The 8,461-nt window shown below is 39.1% G+C and overlaps 1 long non-coding RNA gene across 1 annotated transcript; it reads left to right on the forward strand.

Annotated features, from left to right (window-relative positions):
- Positions 1–1,597: 1,597 nt before the first annotated feature.
- On the forward strand, positions 1,598–7,839 carry LOC127536008 (uncharacterized). The gene is made up of 10 exons (XR_007944989.1): positions 1,598–1,658; positions 2,763–2,849; positions 3,323–3,464; positions 3,656–3,783; positions 4,972–5,065; positions 5,184–5,283; positions 5,476–5,735; positions 5,883–6,069; positions 6,372–6,505; positions 6,611–7,839. It is a non-coding gene; the product is annotated as an uncharacterized LOC127536008 (long non-coding RNA).
- The last annotated feature ends 622 nt before the right edge of the window (positions 7,840–8,461 follow it).

Genomic DNA, 8,461 nt, shown 5'->3' on the forward strand with positions numbered 1-8,461 from the left:
ACCCCAAGCAGACTCTCTGGAAGTCTGCAGAAAGTCCACTTGGGGCCCCTTGTGGACTGGATGAATTGTGGATTTGGACAGCCCTCAGCACTCCCGGACTTCCATGAACCCTGCAAAGTCTGCGAGTTCACAAGTGCGGTGAAGTCCAGAGATTTGGATTCAGTCTGACTGTGGACCAACACTAGGGCTGAATCCCAAACCGCCCCCTACACACTCCCCCTCCACTACCGAGTGTCACTCCAAAAGAAGTCACACTCGCAGCTGTGGAGGGCACCTATTACTGAAGAGGGAGGGTATAAATACGATCGGCAGGAATGGGATGCCCTGTTGCCTCACCGGAAAATGGAAGACGTCATCGCCATGGTAACAGAAAGATGCCTACTGTGCATGGCTGTAGCGCTGTGGCACAGGTTGCAACTAACAAGGATCGCTGCTGCTTCCAGAAGACGAAAGCATCCCACTTTTTTCACTCACATTTTTTCCAATCCTATTATCTGGCATTTCAGATCCAACAAATGAATAAATGAATTCTGTCAGTTGTGTTCAAATTTTAAGGTGTCAGGGGGTGCACAATTAAATCAAACGTCAGCAGAGAAGATTTGTTTCTTTTGTTTTATCTTTTTACACCACTCTTTGTGATGCTCTGTCAGTGTGAAAAAGGCGTGGGAGAAATAAAGAACGCATGTGGAACTTACATCGATATGTTTGTTTCCTCCTCCATTTCGACGTTGCACTTTCTGAAAAAGTTGTCTGGACCCAGACAGCAAGACGACATTGAATAAATATTGATATTTCATCAGAACCATCAGAATGGTTGATATCAATTTTTCAACCATAATTCAACATTGAATCATCATTGCAATATAGATGGTACCTGATGTTGATGACTATGACATGGAAACAACGTTGATTTATGATCGCCTACTGTGGTTGATTTAGCATCTATATCTGGTTGATCTGGTGATGACACCAATGTTGATAAACAGTTGAAGAATGGTTGACCTCGAAAATACATTGATTGAAAAACCATCGATTTATGGTTGACAAGGAGACTGCATGCAAGACAACATTGAATAAATGTTGATATTTGATCTGAGCTGTAAGACTGGTTTATATCGTTTTTTTCAACCATAAATGAACATTGAATCATCATTGCAATATAGATGGTACCTGATGTTGATGACTATGACATGGAAACAACGTTGATTTATGATCGCCTATTGTGGTTGATTTAGCATCTATATCTGGTTGATCTGGCGATGACACCAGTGTTGATAAACAGTTGAAGAATAGTTGACCTCGAAAATACATTGATTGAAAAACCATTGATTTATGGTTGACAAGGAGACTGCATGCAAGGCAACATTGAATAAATGCTGATATGTGATCTGAGCTGTCAGACTGGTTTATATCGTTTTTTCAACAATAAATAAATATTGAATCATCAAGGCAATACACAGTAAATTCCCCAGTGTTAAATATGCTGTGTCAAAGTGCATTGACTCTATCAGAGTTATTTCAACAACAGCTGGAGTACAACGCCCAGCGTTAAATGAGGCAGTGTTAGAAGTACTCTAAAGAGCTCCGCCCACGTCCTCCTCATTTTCAAACTCCTTGGAATGTTGAATACGCCATTTTCTCAAAATGGAAAGAGTGCGGTAAGTTTCTCCTCATTACTTACTAAACTAATTATTTGGAATTTCAACTGAAACAGCTTGTCAGAATTACTTTATATCATTGTTCACTGAACATTACAGTTATTTTCTGGCGATTTTGTATCTGAAAATACCGAATTCTAAAAGAGCTAATGTGACTGAGTGAATGCTAGCTTAATTGTGCCATTGTCGGTAAACTTTTTAACTAACTAGATAGCGTCAGACTAGACACGACATAAGGTCAATACGGTTTATATAAGCCCAGAGAGTGATTGAGGTGTGTACCCATGCATAGTGTTCAGAGTTTGAGAGGGGAGAAATTAGCTAACGTTAGCTTGATTAGTTAGCACCTCGGGTTACATTGCGCGCGCGGGCCACGCAACAAGTACAAATGGTAAGTGAACCAGAGGATTTAGTATGCAAGTTTTACATATGTAGTTATTGATCAACCTAACAGATTTATGTTTGGCTTATTTATTGATTAAAAAACGATTTTCAATGTAGTGTAACTGTTAATGTTGAATTACTCTTTCAGCTGCAAACACTGTTTTTCTTGTCCATTAAAGTGACTGTGAAGCAGACTGTAATAGCTCATTAAAACTAGGAGAATGGTGATTTCCTCCTCATGTAGTTCTGTCTAATGTGTGTTGGGCAGTACATTTTACTTGACATTAATGTCTCAGTAGCCTTAAAATAAACTGACATAACTACAGTGACTGTTACTGACAAACCATTCAAGTTTATGATATTTGACAACCTCAGGTCAGAATATGTAGACAAGTGGCCAGGGCCGATCATAGTAAAGTATGTTTTAATTCTCGATAGAAGGCATATTGCTGTATAGAGAAATGTGATTTATTAAAATGATTTTGTGGTGTTTTTACCTTAGACATGATGGGTTGTTAGACTAGTTGATACCTTGTCAACTGCATGTGGCTTAAAGCCGTTTTTTAATCAAAGGTTGCATGCATTCATCTAAAAAAACCTTCCTAGTTTAATTAGAACTGGCTTTATGTGCCTGTTTTTGTTAATTGTAAGAATGAACATGTGAACTTTTCCTCTGTTATGTTGTGCTGATTCTGCTTATGTGCAATATACTTTCTGCAGGAAACATGCTACTGAAGGTGAAACTTGGTGATGCCCAATAGTTTGTTAGAATAACGGAGCCAAATCTGTCAGACTTTTTGAATGCAGGTAAGAATTTGATATTGTTAATGTGAGATTTGCGCAAGGAGCTTTAACTGTGCTATTAACTGAATTTAGCTATATAAAATTGATTTACTGGAGATTGGGGCTCTTGCTTCATATCAAATCTTCAACCAAAAGTTCAGATCGTAACTGTAATGACAGCTTTGAATTCAAAATGAACTGTCTATGAGCCCAACAGATAATGTTTGATCTAGCAGATGGCTCTGTAAATTTTTACTATGTGACCTATGACCTGCCCTATTGACCTGCTAGTAAAGTAAACTACTAAAATGATGTTTGTTACAAAAATGGAGGACACTAGTGAGTATAGGCAGCCAGAGCGCACAGTTATGCCACCAAAATATCTGAGAAGCAGTTTAATATTCGGATACTGCCATCACAAACAAATATTCAGATATTCGGGTCCAGCCCTTAAAGATATCTACTTTTTGGTTTCCGCTTTTGTTCCTGTTTCCTAGCATTTGCCAAATTTGGTGTCCCAGCTGTAATGGAAGGTGTTAAGAGTCGTTGACAGTTCAGGGACTGAGTTGGATGATGATGTCTTTGAGGACATCATAAAAGATCCCTCCACTGGGGTGCTAACCATTACATATGAACGAGGTTTGTTCAGTTAAATTTGTAATCTTTATTAAGCTGCTTACTCAAATAGTGACACGAGGTGAATCATTATTTCTAATAAAGCTAAGTTAGTTTAATCTCAAGTGAAGCTTATATTCTTCATTAGATACGGTATGGGTGTGAGGGAACTATGTGTAACATGTCTTCTTTCTCCTGTCGCCAATTGTGGTTAGAATTTGTCTCCATGGGAGCCTCAACTGAGTCCCAGGTTTCATCTGTTGCTTCATCAGACTCTGATACAATTATCCTTCCAGACAGCCCTTCCAGAAAGCGTCGGAGGCTGGATTCGGAAGCTAAGCAAGTAAGACTTCACACAGACACTAATGTAGCAATATAATAATACACTCAACCCACAAAATGATTCAAATTCTGATTTTTAAGAAAGCTAGATTAAAGTTAAAATTTAGATAAGTCTTATTTCCACTCTCAAACATTGAAAAATATATGTTCCTCTTATGCTCTTTTATAAACAAAGTTCTTGTTTCCATACAAAGGACAGGCGTTACAGACTGGCTGGCACGTGGGGATATGGGAATGCAAAATTTTAGCTGTAATGTGTTTATCAAATCCCACGTTTGTAAAACATAAAACATCATAAAAGCCATAGAAATACCTGCACTTTATTTCCTTAGCTCTTCCGTTAGTCTGGTTAGGGGATGAGTGTGTATGTTACGTATGTTATGCTTTAAGGTCAACACTCACAACATTGTTGTTGCTTTTCATTAATAATTAACTGAGAATACTCAAAGCTTTTGTTGCAGTGGGTGGCGACAATGTCAGCCGAGACTCATTTCTCCAAGAACACGGTGCACGCACTTGTTACATGGCGAGCTAACAGCTGACATTAGCTTCTAAGTTAATCAGGAAGCGTGGTCTCAGCAGCTACTTCTGACAGCATTCAGATTTTTTTTCCTGCTTGTTGTGCTGCTTTGGTGACAAACTACATATTAAGCACACCTCCCTCACCATTTAAAAAGACTATCCGGACACAAATTTTTCTGCATCGATTTAGCTCCTCCCTTAATTGTATCAGTTTTTAATTGATTCAGGATACACCCTCACATCCCTGCACTACTGCTTTCTATTGGACAAGGATTAAAATGGTACAAATGCAGGTCTTAAACTGCATTGTGTGAGGACTTTGTTGAAGTCATTATTTCCAGCATTTAAGTTAACTTTGTATTGCAGTAGATATAATCCTGAAACTGTTTTCTATTTTTGTTTGGCATCTGTCTTTAAGCTGATGGAATCCATTCTTACCAAGAAATCTGGTGGAGAATATATACTAAATGAATACAACCGAGCTAAGTCCTTGGCAGATGAGAGCAGAAGGAAAATGGTGAACATACTGGTAGCTGATGTGACGGAGAAGAATGGGTCATGTGTTTATTGGCTTTAAATAGCATTTGTGTTCTTGTTCAAATTTCAGAGTAATTTGAAATCTAAAGTAAATCTCTGAAATATTAATGTGATTTTTTTTTTCCTGCAGTACATCTCCACCCAGACAGGTGAAAGAAATGTATGTGCGAGGAATTGTGAACTTCTTTCCCTAGCTCAGAGACCCATTCTCCAAGTATGGCTATGTGAGTTGCACACACTGATGGTTGTTATGTTAAAATATTTTAAATCCTACTAGAGCATATTGTTTTCCACGTTTATCACTAATAGAATGCCTGTTTTTGCAATCCTTTCATTGTCCAGGGAGCATTATTATGATGGTGACAGTGGCACTGGGTACTTGGCCTGGAGACTTAAACTGTTCAGAGATGCAGTGCTAAAGACAGGCCATCTTTATTTGGAGGTAATCCTGTAATAGTGTTGGACAAGTATTGAACAGAATAGTCACAAGATCAGTTATTGCCTTTGTTGGATATGTTGCAATGCTTTTCAGCCAATAAACTATTTTTTCTTAAATAATATGATTACATCCAAGTGACAAAGTGTTTTAAAATGTATGTGATTGTCATTAGTACTATGTCCTCATATTGTTTAGCATCAGCAGGAGGACCATCTGGTGAAGACATGTCGGGAGGACCAACTATCAGACGAGTTTCCCAATTCGTTCCAGAGACTGTCCTCGGTGAAGATGAGTGCAAGGAAGCGATCTCACTGATGAAACATTCAGCTGTTGAGGACATGGTCAGGAAGAAGATGAAGCTGACATTTGTCCATCGACGCAACATGGTCCTTGACCCACAGCAGTCACATGGCATACTATCTGATTTTCCACGCTTCAAAGACATCAAAGGCTTGGTAATGATCTCATTTTAACAGTTTTATGGTACTTTAATAGTTTTCAATTCAGTAGATGGGAATTATATCAGTATTTTATAACTATTGCACCTTCTAACTTTGATTATCTGTGTAATCCTGAAATTATCACCAAACATCCCACTGCAGGTTGAACAGGATTTTGTTCTGATGTTTGGTGAGGATGTATCAGACAAGTTTCTGGAGAAGTGGCCAACCACATTCAAGAAAAAGATCATTCAACAATGCAGAAAGCTTCCCTCCATCAGTGAGCTTGAGGACCTCCTGCTGGCAGCTGATCCTCCTGAGGATAGGGCTGAAGTGGATGTTGACTTTGGTAAGATGTTTGCAAGCATACATTCATTTAAATATGGAAGTACGTCCAAAATGTTGACTGGAATAGTATATTGAACAAAATGTTTGGCTTAACCAAAAGGATTTTTAGAATAGAGTAGCTTGATGTGGTGGTTTTAAAGTAATTAAAAGTCATTTAATGACTTTAATGAATTAAGTCATTAAAGTCATTTTTAAAGTCAAGTCGATCATTTATCTATATTGTAAAAAAGATGCTGCTGACATTGCAGTGTACTAAATGATATTGGTGGTCCACAATTCAAATGCGTTATCAAACTTGTGTAGTTACAGGTTGGGACAGGGACCTCTCATCCATTTTACTGCTCTTACACTTGATTCCACCTACTGCTCTGGGTGGAAAGAGACCAGGAAAGGTGTCTGTGTCCCAGGCTGAGAAGCATCTTGTGGTCTTCAAGAAGGTTTGTATTTTTTCTTAATTGATAAGGTTTATTTTACATGAATTAGTCATGTAAACATTTCTATTATAATATTAACCATATAAATTTTTTATCTCTTCTCCATAGACTGGAACAAGCATTCAAGAGCATCTTGATGCCATTACTACGAGCTCTCAACCTTATCTTTTGGCTGTTGGAACGAGGAAGAACGCTATCCACCAGTTCTTCGTCATTCTCAACTAGAATGCCATACCTTGCAGGTCATCCTCTTCTCTTGGTGCTTTTGATGAACTGTTTAAGACACATTTTGTGTTTGGGACATCATACAACACCATGCTCCACAACATGTACGTGTTCATCCACACCACTGTGGACAACATTGATGTCGGCAAAGTCAAAGAGAGTCCTCGTGTTGCAGAAGTAAGGGCGAGGTTGCGTCTGTAGTGTTTGACATTGGTCTTCCATCATGAAGTGTTTTGTTTGTCAGGCTGAGTTAACTAGTTCAAACATGCTTGTTCGACATTTACGACTAGTTCATGGTTACCTGCCTGGAAAAAATCTAAGCCTTAAATGCGTTCAAACTGGATGCGGCCGTGTGTTTGGTACTTTTTCTGGTTTTAGGAAGCATTTGAACACCAAACACACTGAGTGTGCTGAACAACAGATTGACAACAATGTTGACTTAAACAGGGTAGACGAGGCAGCGACAATTAATGTCAGCCACAACATCTGAGTCAAGAAACTCTAATAGTTGTCTGGATATGTGTGCCAATGCTGTTGCACAACTTAAGGCAGCTGGATTAAATCAGTCTACTCTAAATAGTTTTGTCTCATCTATGGAGGAAGTGTTTTTTGAGATTCATAGTCAGGCAAAAGATGCAGCTATGCATACAGTGTTTATCTCCACAGGACACAGACAGTAAGGACAAATTAGACATTTTCTGTTTAGATGCTCTTATTCTGGAGGGAGGAACAGCCACACAGTTTGAATTTGCACAGGTGGTGCAGAAGTGGCTGCGCTATGCACCGGATAGGGCAGGGGGGACTGGACGCTCTAAATTCCCTATGCAACCGACTTCTTGAGACTTTTGTTCTTCTCTTTTGTTCTTCTTGTTCTTCTCTTTTGTTGATGTAGAAATAATTCTGGAATTCCTGAATAAGTTGCTAGAGGGAAGGTGGGACATCACACACATCACACAAAGACAACGCGTGCGCGCACGCACACACACACACACACACACACTCCCCACCCCCCACACACACTCCTGAAGTTGTTCCTTTTTCATTCGTTTGTTTGTTTTGTAAAAAAAATTCAATTAGCATAAATTGTAATAAAAGTTCTTTTGTATTTTAAAGTCATCTGCTGTAATCATTTGACTATACAGTAAAATGTTTTCATCACCTTTTCCACATCCTGGCTGTAGATAAGGCAGCTCTTTTACCATTTAAATTTAATTGAAACTACATTGATTTATAGTTGAGTAGAAATGTCAACGTTGTTTCAATGTTCCTGATGGTTGAAATACCATTGAAATACCATTGGTCTGTGGTCACAATTTCAATGTTGTTTCAATATTAAAAAATGGTGCAACATGATGTTGAATCAACATCAGATTTCAACGTTGATTCAATGACTTATAATTGAAAAAATAACATTGATTCAATATAGTTTCAATAACTGCTTGCTGTCTGGGGAGTGAGCATCAATGCAGACTCGCTAGGGCTGAACAGTCCACTCTCCCTCCGCACTACGCGGTTTGGGACGGCCCTTAATATGGAGGACCCTCCACAGGAACGCGCAAACGGAGGGGTAGTGTGTAGGGATAGTGTGTAGGGGGTGGTTTGGGATTCAGCCTAGGTTTTCCTTTTTTCTGTCCCTACGTGGGATGCGCTCCAGTCCAGAGAGTGCGCACGCAGCTCTCGTGGGGAGCAGAGCGGAGATGTGAGATTTCTTTGTACTGAATGAAGAGTTGAGGC

Source organism: Acanthochromis polyacanthus, chromosome 11, assembly GCF_021347895.1.
Source record: "Acanthochromis polyacanthus isolate Apoly-LR-REF ecotype Palm Island chromosome 11, KAUST_Apoly_ChrSc, whole genome shotgun sequence".
NCBI lineage: Eukaryota > Metazoa > Chordata > Actinopteri > Pomacentridae > Acanthochromis > Acanthochromis polyacanthus.